Here is a 15,753-nt window from a genome sequence, read left to right as displayed (position 1 = left end):
ACATATTTTGATTTTTTCATGCTCTAAAATGTCATTGGAAGGCTGAAAGTTCATCCAACCATTCAGTGCCATTGCACATGTTATGACCGTCTTCGGGACTAAAGGCACTGCTTAAAGTTATTATAATACATTATAGAAATACAGAAAGATTCAACCATTCAGTCCAACATTTTGATATATTTGGATATATTTCACCAGCTGCTCACCTCAGGATTTAGTAGGAAGAGTCCTGATTTGAGGAGGGGTTACCTAGTTATAGGATAAGTGACATCACTAATGTTTCATAGTTCTCACAGAATGGATACGGCCCTGTTCAAAAGTCCACTCCCATCTGTGGGCTGATAGGTCCACAAATGTGGGAGTGTTTTCGGAAACCAGGGGAGGAAAGCCCTTCGTCATCTTACTCTGACAGGGGCCTGGGTCTGGTTTTTACACATGGAAATCTCACTGCATGATGCCCTTAATCTTCATATTTGTACACATATGAGGGCATTTCTGAGCACTATATCTTACTGCAAATCAAATGACCCTATTTAGAAGTTTGTAGGTTATTCCGTTGCAGAGCTACAGTTTTCCCTCATTTACTCCCAAACTATATCCGGGAAAAATATGGCGCAGAGTGGGCGGAATATGAATCATATGTTACATGTTTTCTCAAATGCTCATATTTCTCAACCACACCAGGAGTGCCCATGAGGTTTTCCTAAATAACTTGGGTTGTGTACGCCCCACCAAAATTGTTTTTGGTTGACCAGAAGCAGTCAACGTTCACCTTTTCAAAAACCCTCCCCTGTTTATTGTGTGACCAGATTGCCAACGTTATACAATAAAAAGCATATCTCCCATTTTGCACAATAAGAGTGAAACCACTCATTAATCCTGGCCCGCACCCTTGGCATGGGCCTGTTCTTGGCAGCGAAGTCAAGAAGGGGTCCCGTGTTTAGATTAGCTCAGAGATTCAAGAGCTAATTGCCAGCTACTGGCAGTTTTTTTGCGGAGTAAGTGGTTTGGATCATAAACTGCTGGGGAGCAGAGCTGCCTTTATCTCACCCCCACCACAAATTTGATCTCTGCTGGAATTTAAGATTGTATTTCTAAGAGCAAGCACTCATGCTTGAAGGGAACTATGCCTTTATCTCCATGACAACAGGCTTTGGAATCTAGTTTCACATTTGAAGACACAAGCAGAGAGAAACGAAACCAAGATTAGGCCTGCCCCACTAAAAACATTTTACTTTCAAATAAACTCTTGGAAATGCACACAATTGTAACATGTAAAACCCTTGCAAAGTAGTTCCCTGCACGCAGTGGCTACAGAAGGGCAACATAATTATATATTTAGAGACTTTAGTTGTACATCTAGATGCTCAGTGTCATTTTAAAGGCACAATTGAAATGTCACTTTGTGAACTTTCAGCCGTGAAAAAGTCTTCATGCTGCTGAAATTCAACACCCCCTTGTAGCTTCTGTGCATTGTTGTTTCCTCTGTGATGGGCTCATGATGGACGGAACCCAAGTTCATATTTTACAAATATTGCACACATTTTCATGAGCATGTCTTTAATTTACAGGAAAAACAGATTTCCGCATTTTCTTTAATGTTCCTGCAAGGATGCAGTGTGCTTCACTGCAACTGTAGGTAACAATGCTGACATCCCATTTAGGTTTCTGTGGACTGTAATATCTGAGGATGTTACTTCAGCTTTTCCATAATTTGGCCAATCTTGTCTCGTGTCTTTTCCTTATGCCGGGCAATTGACATGTCTATGCCTCTCCAGGTTCTGAGGCCCAAATTCACTTGTTTCTGCTTTGAAAGTGTAGGGCCTCATTTCCACATTAGTTCAAGTCAGGCCTTTCCCCTCATAAGTGACTCTGGCCGTTTACTCATGACATCCGGAGCTATTTCATCCCACATAGTCCAGGGCGAGGTGGGCCAGAAACCGTGTGCCACTGTGCCCATCCAGCCCATGCATTCCAGCCTGGTTGCCCCACCTGTGCCCATCAGCCCTGATCCTGTCATCCCCACCTGGTTTGTTGTGTTGGTCACCTTCTCTATGCTGGTCATCGGCTATGCCGCTATTTTAGCCCCCTGGCCCTCTGGTTGCTCTGATGCCCCACTACTGGGCCCTCCATTTGTATCGTGCCCCTTGGCCTCAACATGGCTCATCCATGGCCACTGGAGACACAGCCGAGGGCCGCACCTTCTTAGGTACTGCCTTCCTCTTTTTTATGGTGGGAATGCTGCCATGGGAGGCAAATTCTTTCTACGGGTTCTATCTCCTTCCTTCGTGGATGTAGCCTTTGCGCTGGTCTGCACCTGCAACTCCTTAGAGACACTGCCTGCCCCTCCCTGAAGTTGTGACATGAATGCCTCAAAACTCTTCACCTGGACCATCACAAAGATGGCTCCAAACTGTGCAGTATCAATTGCTGAAATCCTATGAATGTACAGCACTCGTATACCTGACCACAATTCCCAGCACTACTGTGTTAAGGCCTGGCCCCACTGCTGTTTAGTAGGTAGCCCGATAACAGCCCCCTACTGCCAGATACACCCCTGACCAGCTCAATCCGGCCTGTTTCGCTAAGCTCACAAGTGACTCTGTGCTCCACAACTTCCTTTGTGACTGCCATGCACCGGTTCCCACAGCCGCCTACTCCACATGCTCAAGACAGCCACCATCACCCCCCCAACCAGCAGCCCACCACACCACCACCACAACCCAACAGGCCCTCTGGCAATGCCCACACTGCTCCCAAGGCTGGGAACACCCCCTCCTCTAATGTTACCTTCCTTGATGCTTCCGATACTGGGGTTATGCCACCAGCAACAATGAGGGATACGGCTAGGTGACAGCAGGAAGCTGGATTCAAACGGCCAAGAAGCAGTTAAAAAAAAAGGGTTTTGCTTTGTCCACGGCGTGTGCCGTGGGGAGGGGGACCAGCAGCTGGACTCTCAAGGAGGAGGATGAGGCAGTCACTGCTCACACCCTCCTTGGGAACCCCTTAAATGGCAGATCGATGCTCTGCAGGTCCCCTCCCCACCCCCGCCAAGCCCACAAAACTTGGCCCGCCCCTTTCGGCCACACACCCTGCTTCTGCCCCTATGAGACCAACCACTGTGTTCTGTTATAACAAGTGTGCCCGGACCTGGAACAAGGCACACATTTATGCGTAGGCCTGCATATAAACACTATAACTCTCGAGTAACAGATCATCTCTTACGTATAACTTTCAGGTAACAGATAGTCTCTTATGGCTGTCCTTCTGCTTCGCTGCTCCGGCGGTACACCCCCTGTAGCACGTACCCGTGGATCTGGGATGATGATCTCGGTCTCTCCCTCAGCTGGTATTGCGGGTGGGCTCTTTCAGGCTCTGTCACTCTGTGGGGGCTTGGTGGTGTTGTATCTTGCTGGAGGAACAGTTCATTTGCTATGTGAGGTGGGGACTCATCTTCAGCCTGCTCTGGTGTCTCCTATCATGATGGAAAGCTTGCGCTACTTGGTTGGTGTTCCAGTTGTTCCCTCCACATTGTTTCTGGGACTTTCCGGAAATGAGACACGTTCCGTGCCACTACATCAGTTCCTTGTGTTGCGGTTATCATACTGCGGTTTGTGTCTTGTACTATCCACGGGTGTGACTCATAGTTCATTGTCATTTTCTATTGGGGTGCTCTGTTCTTTACCAGCACTGTGTCTCCTGGTTGAAGTTACCTGTGGCGGGCATGGTGTGCTTGGCTTTCTTGATCATTCCTCCTTACTCGACTTTCTTCGATTAGGGGAATTTCAGGATCAGGGCTCAACCAGCTCAGGTGTATGGGAAGTTCTGTTTGAATTGGCACTCCGAACATGAGAGCTGCTGGGCTCACTCCTGTCGACAGATGGGGTGTTTGCCGATGGGTTTGCCGGAATCGGTACACCACTGGGAGCCACGGTTGGTGATAGGCTTTGGCAATCCATATGACCTTGTTCAGAGATCCCATGAACCGTTCCGCGTCGACATTGCCCTGCGGCCAGTATGGGGTGATCTTCTTGTGTTTAATGGTCAGGTCTTGGAGGAATTGTTTTAGGTCTTCACTCATGAACGATAGGCCATTGTCGTTCTACAGCTTGGTGGGTATTCCGTGCACTGCAAATATATTTTGAGTGCAGTGATCACAGCCTCCGCGCTTGTAGATGTCACATGTTCTACCTCTGGGTAGCGGCTGAATTCATCAACTAGGACTAGGAGCTACCCCTCTCCAGCAACGGTGCACAAATCCATGCTTACTGCCTCCCACCTGGTGTGACTTCACAGAGCGCTGATGGTGGGTTCATGTGGGGCCAGCCTTCTTGCCGAGTGGCATGCTATGCATGATTGGATTAGCTCTATCACACGTTGGTGCATTTGGGACATCCACATTCTGGATTTTAGGTCAGAATGAGTCTTAACAATGCCCTGGTGGCCTCCATGTGCTAGCTTCAATGCTCTTCCTTCCAACAATGATACTGTGTCCTTTGGCAGCACGCCTTCCCCCGACAGTGTGAGTTTGTGGCAAATCCCAAACAGAGCTTGTAGTTTTTCCTGGACAGTTGGTGTCCGCTGGGCCATTGCCGCCAGGTGGTTCTTCCATTCTGCTGTTTAGACTGCTTGGATGGTTCTCATCAGGCATGCATCTGCCCTGGTTTCGTCTGCTATCTCTTGTAGCATGAGTGCTCGTGGCCGTGCACATGCAACCACATGGCATACATGCACTTTAGTTTCTGCTGCATGTTGTTCCTCGCTCTTCGTGGCAGGGCACGGGTGGCAGGAGAGGTAGTCTGCAGGATTGTCGGGCCCGGCCCTGTATTCTACATCTATGTCAAATGGTTGCAATTGCAGCATCCACTTCTCTAGCCTTGCCGGGGGATGTGGCTTGACCCCTTGAATATGGGGGTTAGCGGCTTGTGGATGGTGAACACCTTGGCTGGTTGGCCCAGGAGGTATACTCTCAAGTGGCGGCAGCCCCACAGGATGGCTAATGCCTCCTTCTCGATGTGCGCATAGTTCTGCTCTGTTTTCGTTAGCGCTTGGCTGGTGAATGCGATTGGATGTATGCTACCGTCCTTGTCTACTTGTGTCAGGACTGCACCTAGCCCTACTGGGCTGGTGTCCACCAGGAGCTCTGTTTTCCATTCTATGTTGAAGAATGCCATTCTTGTGATGCTGGACAGCGAGTCCTTTATTTGCTGGAAAGCTTGCTGGTGCTGTGCTGTCCATTCCCACTGTGTGTCCTTCTTTGTTAGTTTCCTTAGGGGCGCTGCAATGGTAGCGAGGTCCGGTATGAATCTGGTGCAGTAGGTTGCCATGCCCATGAAGCTTCTCACCTCTGTGGCTGATGCTGGGGCTCTGGCGCTCTTGATGTCACTCACTTTGGCTGGGTCTGGTGACACTCCGTTAAAGTTGATGACATATCCGAAGAAGCTGATTTCTTCCTTGTTGAACTCACATTTTTCAACATTCAGGGTGAGCCTGGCCTCCTCTAGGCATTGTAGCACTGCTGCCAGTCGCTCATCGTGTTCTCTCGCGGAGGTGCCATGCACGAGTATGCCGTCACTTATATTCGTGGTTCCTCCGCTGTGGAGTCGTTTGTATACCCGCAGGCCTAGGTCGGACGAGAACGTCGTTATGTACCTTGATTCTTTTGCAAGTCGCAGTTGATGATACCCGGACACCAAACATACAACACGCACAATAAAAGACAATGACCAGCTTGCATGGCTTCCAGCTGCCGACTGACGTAGTCACGGGCTAATTTTATTCACCCGCCCACGTCACGTGACTCGGGTTTCCCTCGTCCATGTGACTGGGCCCATTCAGGATATACCACACACTGAAGAACTGGTGCTGTTATGCCACCTTTGTGTGCGGCATGGGTAAGAAGGAGGAGGGCCGCCCCGCTCCTGCTGCCACCACCCACCCAACCCCGTCACCCTTCCATTCGGAGAACGCTTACCTCCGGAACCAAAAGTGGCCCAGGTCATGTTTTTCAAAGTGGCCCCATTTTACACTGTGCAAGCCAACCCATCCCAACCCTTCTAAGGGCTTAGGAGGTTTCTCCAAATTGCAAATTTTGAGGCAGATTTTGCATTGCTTAGGGTTTAAAAAGTAATGAAATGGCATGTGGAGCATGTCATATCAGCAGTTTCATCAGGGACCCGCTCATGGGCTTACGATCCTGCCATGAAGACAATGGGCCTCATTAAGACGTTGGAGGTAGCCTTGCCGGTTTTACCAGCATGGCTACCTCCAAACTCGCACCTGCGAATGGGCAATTACCGGGCTATTCTGGCCCAGCCGGACCCGGTAATTGCCCATTCGTGGGTGCCGTACCCAGTAGATCCCCATTCCCATTTGAGCCCCCATAGGGCTCAATAGGAATGGGAAGGATGGTAGCAATGGTTGCTACCATCAAGTCCTGCTCGCGGGTGCCGGTACGGCCACCAGGTCAGTCATGGTGGCTGCAAGGGCATCCGCAAGCAGAACTCCTAGTATGGCGGTATGGTAGCAACGGTGCCGGTAGAGATACCGGCGCCATTGTTGCCTTACCGCCATACTCGTCAAGAGGCCCAATGACACTACAACACTGCACGCATATCAGGGTGCATCAACTTGTTTCTTTATTCACTGCACTGTACTGGCTGCAGCAAACACACATGACGTGTTTCCTGCCAGGCAGGATAATGAACACAAAGAGGGGCGCAGATCCCTGGAACACTAGAATATTACATCTACCCCCACATAAACCATAACATACAGTTGCTCATTCCATTTCTTCAATCCAGCTCATGGGTCAACGTACAACCCTCTTGGATGGACTTTGACTACAGCGTGGCTCGGCTGCTCCATAGTCACTGTCGTCAACAGTGTCCCATCAGCGTCCATGCAGTTGGAACAGCCATTCGACAGATCGTCGTCACTGAATTCGTCTTCTGATTATGTCTCCTTAGTGAAAGATTGACCAACCTTTTGGAAAAATTAAGAGTTCTGGGTGATGGAGAGAGCATCATTCTCAGCTGAGATCATTGATCCTTTGATGTCCATCACTTGCAGTGGCTTAGGTTGAAATGCAGGCATGTCCTTCTGGGTCTGTCTCTGATGCACCAGCAGGGTGTCTCTTATGTGGATGTCCTGCTCTTGTGCTCTCCTTCTCTTGTCAGCATAGTTTTTCATCTTCTGTTTGCCTGCGCTGTGCAACTCACAAGCATGTCTTGTCCTATCATCTTCTGATGCCATGCCTGGCATGTGAGGCAGGGTGTGCCGATCTGGCGGTTGAACATGAGTTCTGAGGGACAGACCCCTATGGTGCTGTGTGGGGTGTTCCGATAATCCCTCAGTAGGGCACAGATGGCTTGCATAAAGGACCTATTAGTGTGGTACAGCCTTGTAGTGTATGGTTAATGTTGGCCATATATTTGCCTGGGGCCATAGAGGTGCACTTTTCCTGTATAGGAAACCTAAGTGCTCTGCAAACATGGCGAATTCCTGGCCACAAAAGGGGGGACCATTTTCCATCTTTACCTCTGAGGGAAAACCATGATCCACAAAGGCCTTGTCGAGTGCGGGATGATGGCATGCGCACTCATGGACAATACTAGATGAACTTCAGGGTATTATGACATCTTTAAAAAAAAGGTAGCAGGCGCTCCTCTCCAGAATGAACATGGCATGATAACCGGTTCTGAGATGAGAATTTGCAGCACACGCTTTTTGCTCACTGTACCTTTCACAGATGGGAAATATCCATTTGCATATCAGTCCAGCACTGAAATGCTATGGCAATTCCTCTCTGAAGAAGAGTACCGACAGCAACCCCATACACGTGTTTCAGCCTTGTTGGGCCTCATCAGTGAGGTGAAGCTGTGCCTCTCTGAGCACAGTGAGTAGGGAGTCCACGTCTGGTTGCCCCCAGGTAACTCAGGGTCACCAACCCCAAGTTCCTTGCACATATTTCAAATCAATGGCCCCCAATACATATTTCCCATTAGCCAGAGGCCCAAACAAGACAACTGCCACCTCGTCTTAGACATTCAATGGCATGGGAGTCATCTATAAATGTTGAGGGAATGTGCGAGGCACCACAGCCTTCCATATCAGGTAGTGTTCCAGGGCTGTCTGTATCTTGGAATCCATGACGGGAAACCACATCTTGGTCCTCAATTGCCGCTTGGTGGACAAAATTCCCCTGTGGCCCAAATGTGCAAGTTCAACAATGCTGTCTTGTAAAGAGAAGGGAATGACTATCCTGTTCTTCTCGAGACTTAACCCCTGCACCAACTCTGACATCACATCCCTCATGAGCATGAAAGTGTGCATCCTTTTCTGCTGGTTGCTATTAAGCACGGCCTCTCCCCGCACTGTGATGCACCATCGTTCTGCGATATTCTTTTCCTTCACCAGCAACAGCAGTTTCTCCCTCTCCATTTCCTGGAACATTTCTTGAATCGTCAATGCTGTTGGAAGCACCCTGTTTACCAGGAAGTTGACATACTTGTCTGCCTTGGAGGTTTGCGCCTCTTTGGCTGTCGGGGAGCAGAACTCTGGAGAGGAAATCAGCAGGGTTGTTCTCCTTGCCAGGTTTGTGGACAATGCCAAAAGAGTACTCTTATAGACGGAGGCCCCACGAAGCAATTCTAGGAGGCATCTTGGCGTTGGGCTTGCAACAGACAGTGATGAGAGCTTGATGATAGGTTACGATGGTGAATTCCTTTCCGTATAGGAACAGATGGTAATGTTCACGGGCCCACATCACAGCCAAACTTTCTTTCTCTGGCTGTGAGTAGGCATGCTCAGTACTTGACTCGTTCCTGCTGGCGAAGGAGACAATGCGCTTTGGTAAAATGCATCAATTTTTGCACTGCGCCAGTATGGCCCCTAGGCCTACAGGGCTTGCATCCACTGTTTCCTCTATCTCCAACTCTGGGTCATAGTACGACATGCATGCAGCCGACAAGATTCGAGATTTTATCTCCTGGGATGCATCTTCACATTCATGGGACCAGAAGAACTCTTGACCCTTCTCTGTGAGCAGATGCAAAGGCATGCTGACAGAAGCAAAGTCATTGATGTACTTCGTACAATAGATGGCCATCCCTAGAAAGCACCTGACAGCTGAGACAGAGGATGGTGTGGGTGTGTCAATCAGTGCCTGCACTTTTGCTGGGTTAGATTGCAAACCATCACACAAGAAAATGTATCTAAAGAATTTCCGAGTGGACTTGCTAAATTCACATTTGTTGAGGTTGAGAGTCAAATTTGCACGTTGAAGTGCCATGCAAACCTTTGGTAGGGTGTCATCGTGAGCTTCTTGCATGGCCTCAAATATCAAAATGTCATCAATGTAGTTTAGGCACTGAAAAATATCAGTAGCAGAGGACACTTTGGAGCTTAACCGTACCCGAACAGCCCAACGCGCATCGTAAATGTGGTGATGTATCCGCTGTCTGGGTGTAACTCCAGCTGATGATATCCTTTGTTTAAGTCTAATTTAGAGAATACCGAAGCACCATGCAGCAGGTGCATCATATCAGTCATCCGAGGTGTGAGGTGCCTTTCTCTTCCTATCGCTTGACTTGGCATTCTCATGTCCATGAGTGTATTTAGTCGCTGTGTTCTCTCTTGGGCACAGGTACTATGGGGGGAGAACTACAGCGTTGGACCTCTCACATGCTCTAAGATGTCCTGGGCAAGAAGGGATTGTAGTTCCTGTTCAACCTGTACCTGAAAGTGTAGGGTAATCCCACTATAGTGTTGAGCTGTTGGCTTTATGTGTTTGTCAATGTGTACTTTGATCTGTTTCGCTTTTAGTTTCCCCCAGTGGCATCTGGTGAATCTTTTAACTGGAGGGGTGTAAATATGTGTCCCTGATATGGCCAAGCGACTAAGCGTAGCGAGGGAGCCCACAGAACTCAAGAGGGGTTCGGGGTGGTTCTCCACCGAGAATTTCTTTTAAATAATGGGTAAAAATTGTTCATTTTACAGCACACCTTTATTTTAAATTGGGTAAAAGCCAAACCGTTTGCAATTGGGGTTTGTAGGGTAACTCATGAAAAATATCCAATAGATGTAAGTCACCAACAGTGCACAGGAGCACAACACATTTTCATGATGCCTTTTCCCACAATATGTGCCAGTATAAAACATTTTCACACTGACTGTGCTCATAAATTTCCTTGCTGACTGCAACGTTATACCCTATTGTTTCCCTATAAGAACATACTCATGTTTGCTTTGTACATAATGCCAGTAATAATATTATAAGAAAACAAGTCCATGTTTGTTCTGCCAATGTATGGCAGTATCGCCACATAAGAACATACTCCAGTTGGCTTTACCATTAAAATTGCATGCTAAAGTATGAACACATGTCCAAACTGGCTGTACTTAAATGCCAGTCGAGCTACATAATAACACTTATCATGCTTGCTTTACCAAAGATGTCCAATACAAAATGTAATGCCACAATAAGAAATGACTAGAGTGGCTGCATTGGAATGTCATTCTAGCTACATAATAACACTTATGCTTGTTTTACCAAAGATGCCCAATACAAAATGTCATGAGCAGCAAGAATAATACCACTCATCCTACTTGCTTTATCAAAGATGTCCAATACAAAATGTCATGCCTCTGTAAGAAATGGCTAGACTGGTTGCATACAAAATGCCAGTCTTGCTCCATAATAACACTTATCATGCTTGCTTTATCAACCATGCACAGAAAGCACTCTCTCCTTCACACCAGCATCCATCATCATACATTCACCTAACACCACAAGCATGCACACATCCATACACATAATTGAAATTAAAAAAGATGAACATAAACAAACTTACCTTCTGCTGCAGGTCCGGAGGTTCCAGTGCTCCAGCCCCCTGCAAGCACAAACAGGAAGTTTCCTGGTTCCTGCATATGCGTGCAAGGGGTTGGAATGTGGGTCTGCATACGGCCCACTCCGGCATGCTCTGTCTGTATGTGCGAGGAGGTGTAGGAGCGCCCCCTTGAACATACAGACATGCAGTTCCCCAGCCAGGATTTCCAATGAGCCAAGCAAGGCTGGAGAAGAAAATGCCCCCAGCCTTGCATGGCTCATTGAGCTTGCACAGCTGGGGAAATTTAACAGTGAAAGGAAAAAAAGTTTCCCTTTCACAGTTAAGAGCACTTCTTCAGCTGGGAAAAACAGCCGAGGGAGTGCTCATATTTTACTGGACTGGCTCCTCCATAATGGGTGAGAGGGGGCCAAGACGCGGTGAGTCGATGCGCCCTCGCCCATTATGGCTGAGCCAGCCCTGGCTTCCCCAGACCTTGAAAAAGCAATGGGACCATTTGCACTACCATGTCTTTTGGGCCAACATAATCCGATACATGATATGTAGCAGGTCCATCTTGATCGGCGGCTTGAAACTCAATAAGCTGCCTCCTGGCACGTAACTTTTTATGATGTATGTTCTTACTGTTTCAACCTTGTCCTTGTAGGAACAGGTGCACTCAAACATTCCTTCACATGGTAGTGGTTTATGTGATATTATCACACAAATAACAGAAGGATGATTGTTAACAAATTATTCCTATGGCTAGATCCCTAGCGATAATCTTGTTAGCCCTGTGTTTCTGAACCTTTTGTAGAGTTGGTGCCAGCCCTAGTTTTTGCTGGTATGCCATATACAAATGGTATATAGAGGTCCTGGCCCTTTCCTCTCTCACTACTTTCCTAATCTTTTAAAAGTGAGTGCATACTACTTGGGGGTCGGTATGTTTACTTTTATTATTGCCGCCTCCGTATTGTGTGTCTTATAACAAAAAAGCAAATAATTAAAAAACCAAAGAATATGGTTAAAAGTTAGCTAGTTCTCCCTTTGCCAAGTGGGGGATAGAGGTAAGTAGCAATGATAGTTTTTTCTTATCACGAGCCCCTTTATATATATATATATATATATATATATATATATATATATATGTGGGGTATCGGGGTCTGGTTTATCAGGCCAGTACCACTTGAAATAGTCAACCGTTTTCAGTGGGATCCTTTAATGGCCGCTTTCTTCAGGACGAATACTTCTAGTTTGGGTATTCTATATGTGATCTTCAAATCTTTACAGATTATGAGGATATTTTCAGGTATCCAGAGGGCTTATGGGTGCAATCCCTGAGACCTAAAAGGTAAAAACAAGAAAGACAAAGTGGAACAGGCATCAGTCTTTCATGTACTTCTGAGATGGACAGTCTCTATGGAATCCAGAAATATTCTGAATTACCTGTGTTTTTGCGGAGCCGTCTACTCTTTTTTGTTTTCCTTAGAGATACTTAAGAAGATTCAGTCGGAGATCTCTCTTGCAGGAGTCTATAAATTAATAATTCAATGAGTAGTGGATACTAGTATCCAGTGCTTGTACTTAATTACATAAAGGACATCTCAGGCCACATTGACAGATTTTTCACCTGTTTGTTCTGCATCATTTCTTTAAATAGAGGGACAGAATCTGGTTCCATGTTTTGTGTTCATGTTTCCCTGGAGTTAGTTCCTGTGGATTAAACAATGCAGTTAATCCGTTGTTTTTCGAGAAACTACACCATTATTAACAGTATTGCCCTAATTTAACCACTGAGATCTATACTGCACTAGATTCTGCTCATCTTCGTATGTTGCTAACAGGGTTCAGCGTGTTTAGTCTATTATTCGCACCATTTTCAATAAATCAATATTTCAAGCATTAGGAGGCATCCAGCATTTCTTTAACTGGACATCCCTGATCGCAGTGTGCCCGTTATTTTCTTATAGTGCTGTCCAACTCCGTGCTAAACCATTTCAGGAAAACTGAATGGTTCAGGCACGGATCACGCTGAATGGCGTGCTTCACCATTTCAGAATAAATGAATGGTTCAGGCACAAATTTGCATCAAGCATTTCCCTGAATGGAACATCCCAGGTGGCGATGTGCCAGTTCATATCTTTTGTTCCTCTACCCACCTTCATTTATTTTAGAAGCGGCTCCCTGCATTAACAAGATGTGGGAATTGTTTTCTGGAACAGCAACTATACCGTGTATACACAATGTCCCTATCTGTTTTGTAAAATGTGTATACATCGCAGGGTGCGGAACGCTCATTTATGTATAGACGGCCGCACCTCACATCTCGCGCTCACTTTCAGTATCTGTCCGATCCGTCTTCCTTCCGATAGTTGCTACAGGCGCCATCTTCCGAGGCTGCCTATAAATGTAACGCCACGGTGCTCACGTGACGCTCGCGTTGTAGTCATCACGTGATTGTTTTTGTTACTTCGTGCACTCTTTTGAAATTTGTTTCCAAACAGCAAAACACAAACAACAACGAGCCTTTTAAATGTCCAGCAAGCATCATTGTTGGTGCGCATGTTTCTTTTATCCATTAGGGTTTTTTTGGTTTTGATTTATCCTCAGCCCGTGCCACGCAGGATTGTGGGAGTTGGAGTCACCTATGTACACTGTTCTTTTTTATATATGTACAAGTATGTATAATCAAGGTGGAACCATTCCCACCTTGAGTTGTTGTATATCGTGAACTATGTTGGTCTTTCAAAAGCATATGCGCGTGTTTTTTTTATCCATTCGAGTTTTTGATTTAGATTTAGATTATCCTCAGCCCGTACCAAGTGGAATAGTAGGAGATGAAGTCCCATATCTACATAGTTCATTTTATATAAGTATGTGTAGTCAAGGTGGAGGCATTCTGCATATATGTCTCAAACCGCATGGAATGTTGGGCTTAAGGCGACGCTATTCAGCAATCTATTATTCTTTGTATCCAATTCTAGAGCACGTGGACTCCCAGATGTATTCTAGGTTATAGAATCTCTATATTAGACTGCTTCTTAGGCGTTCGGACCGAACTTTCTACATTATTCTGGCGCTATTTTACTGGACCGGCAGGGATTGCCAGCAAACCTCTTCGTTGAGTCCAGATATGTGACTACGTAGTCTAAAGATCCATTGTTGTTCTCTTCTCAGTAGAAGAGCTGGGATATTTCCCCCTCTTTTGGATATTCTCACTTTCTCCAATATTGTCCACCTAAGATCATTCTCTGTGTGGTTTTTGTTGATGTAATGTTCCACCAAAGGGGCAGTTCTTTTTTTACTTCTAATATTGGACCTATGTTCCCCGATCCGTGTTTTTATCGCTCTCGTTGTCATCCCGATATATTTTTTGTTACAAGGACATTGTATCATATATACCACGTTGGTGGTGTTACAATTCATGAAGCTCCTCTGTTCCCAGGGGTATTGCCAGCCTATGTCTACAGATGTGGTTCTTTGGGTAAATTTACAGACTACGCAATTGCCGCAAGGGGTGTGTCCCTGCGGTCTTGGTGTATTCCATAGTGTAGTTGTCTCATTTGGATTTGTCACATCTTTATATGTGTGTATCAAAGAGTCCCTTAGATTTTTTCTCCTTCTTATTCCAAATAAGGGGGCCGGTAAGTGATTGCCTTCGATATTTAATAGATGCCACGCTTTTCGGATTTCTTTCTTTAGGCGGTTGATAACTGGCGAGTGACTAAACACTGCTGTGATCAAGTTCTCATCTCTCCTTTTTTTTGCCGTGTTGGTTGAAAGTTATTTCCCGCGGTATGTTCCTTGCCCTCTTTTTCGCTTGCTTTATTATCCTGTTGGGATAATTTCTTTCCTTTAAGTAGTTCATCAATCTTGTTGCTTGTATATCATATTCCATTCTTGAGGTGCAGTTCCTCCTAAAACGGAGAAACTGCCCGAAGGGTAGATTTTCTTTTAACGATCTTTGATGGAAACTCGTATAATCAAGGAGAGAGTTTCTATCCGTGGGTTTCTGAAATACTGTAGTTTCAAAAGTCTGTCCTGACCTGATAATTTTCAGATCAAGGAAGGTTGCTTCCGTTTTTCTGGCCTCATGTGTAAATTTTAAGAATGGATTGAGAGAATTAATCCATTCGATGAATCCATCCAGAGTGATTCTGTCCCCATCAAACAATAATAGTATGTCGTCGATGTAGCGTCGATAGCTCAAGATGTTTTTGATGTAGGGATTGGTAGCAGGGTATATATGTTGCTCCTCAAAATCTGCAACATATAGATTAGCCAAAGTAGGTGCAAAGATCACACGCATTGCTGTTCCGGCTATCTGTTCATAATAGCAGTCTTCATTCAAGAAATAATTTTTGGTTAAAGCTATTTCTGCTAGTTGCATTATCAATGATATTGGAGTCTCCAGAGTTTTTGTTTGCAATATTTTCTCTATTACTTTGAGAGTTTCTCTCTGGGGAATCTGGGGGTTTATGTGAGCCATATGTGTAAATGTCGATGTCTGAGGGTTTGAGCTTGACGGGACGTTTCAATGTGGCATTGGTTGATTCACTCATGATATCCACGGTAGCATCTGTGTCAATGAGAAATTCCTGGGTGCTGCCGTTTATTTGTAAAGGTAATGTTGGGCTGAATTTTGTCACTGTACTATTTCCACTGGCATGTACATAACCTCTATTTCTGTTGCTGCTGGAGGATGATTGAGATCCGGACTGACATCTTGGCGATGCTTCGATGTAGCGCACGTTGTGCCTTGTGGTCCTTTGCTTCTATTCTTCTGGCGTGGTGGATCTGCGCCTTTCATAGCATTGTCCAGGGGGGCACTTCGGGCTTCGAGGTGACGTGCAGCGCCTTTCGAGGGAGCTCCTGGCTCTCAGGTGTTTTTCCTCCGTATCTTCTCTCTGATTTTTACAAACCATGT

At 46.1% G+C, this 15,753-nt stretch overlaps 1 long non-coding RNA gene across 2 annotated transcripts in view; it reads right to left on the bottom strand.

The window, feature by feature from the left end:
* The window catches only part of LOC138453748 (uncharacterized), a 160,930-nt gene extending 147,692 nt beyond the window's left edge, over positions 1 to 13,238 (bottom strand). The window contains exon 1 of one of the 2 annotated variants that reach the window (XR_011260515.1): positions 13,163 to 13,238. This is a non-coding gene — a long non-coding RNA (uncharacterized lncRNA). Of the gene's footprint in view, positions 1 to 13,144 lie in introns of both variants that reach the window. The other variant, XR_011260514.1, reaches the window with a different exon arrangement.
* Positions 13,239 to 15,753: the final 2,515 nt, after the last annotated feature.

This window comes from Ambystoma mexicanum, chromosome 1p (assembly GCF_040938575.1).
Source record: "Ambystoma mexicanum isolate Mex_15411 chromosome 1p, UKY_AmexF1_1, whole genome shotgun sequence".
In the NCBI taxonomy this organism is placed as follows: domain Eukaryota; kingdom Metazoa; phylum Chordata; class Amphibia; order Caudata; family Ambystomatidae; genus Ambystoma; species Ambystoma mexicanum.
The sequence above is the reverse complement of the archived record's forward strand: the minus strand, read 5'-3'. Positions and strand labels throughout refer to the sequence as shown.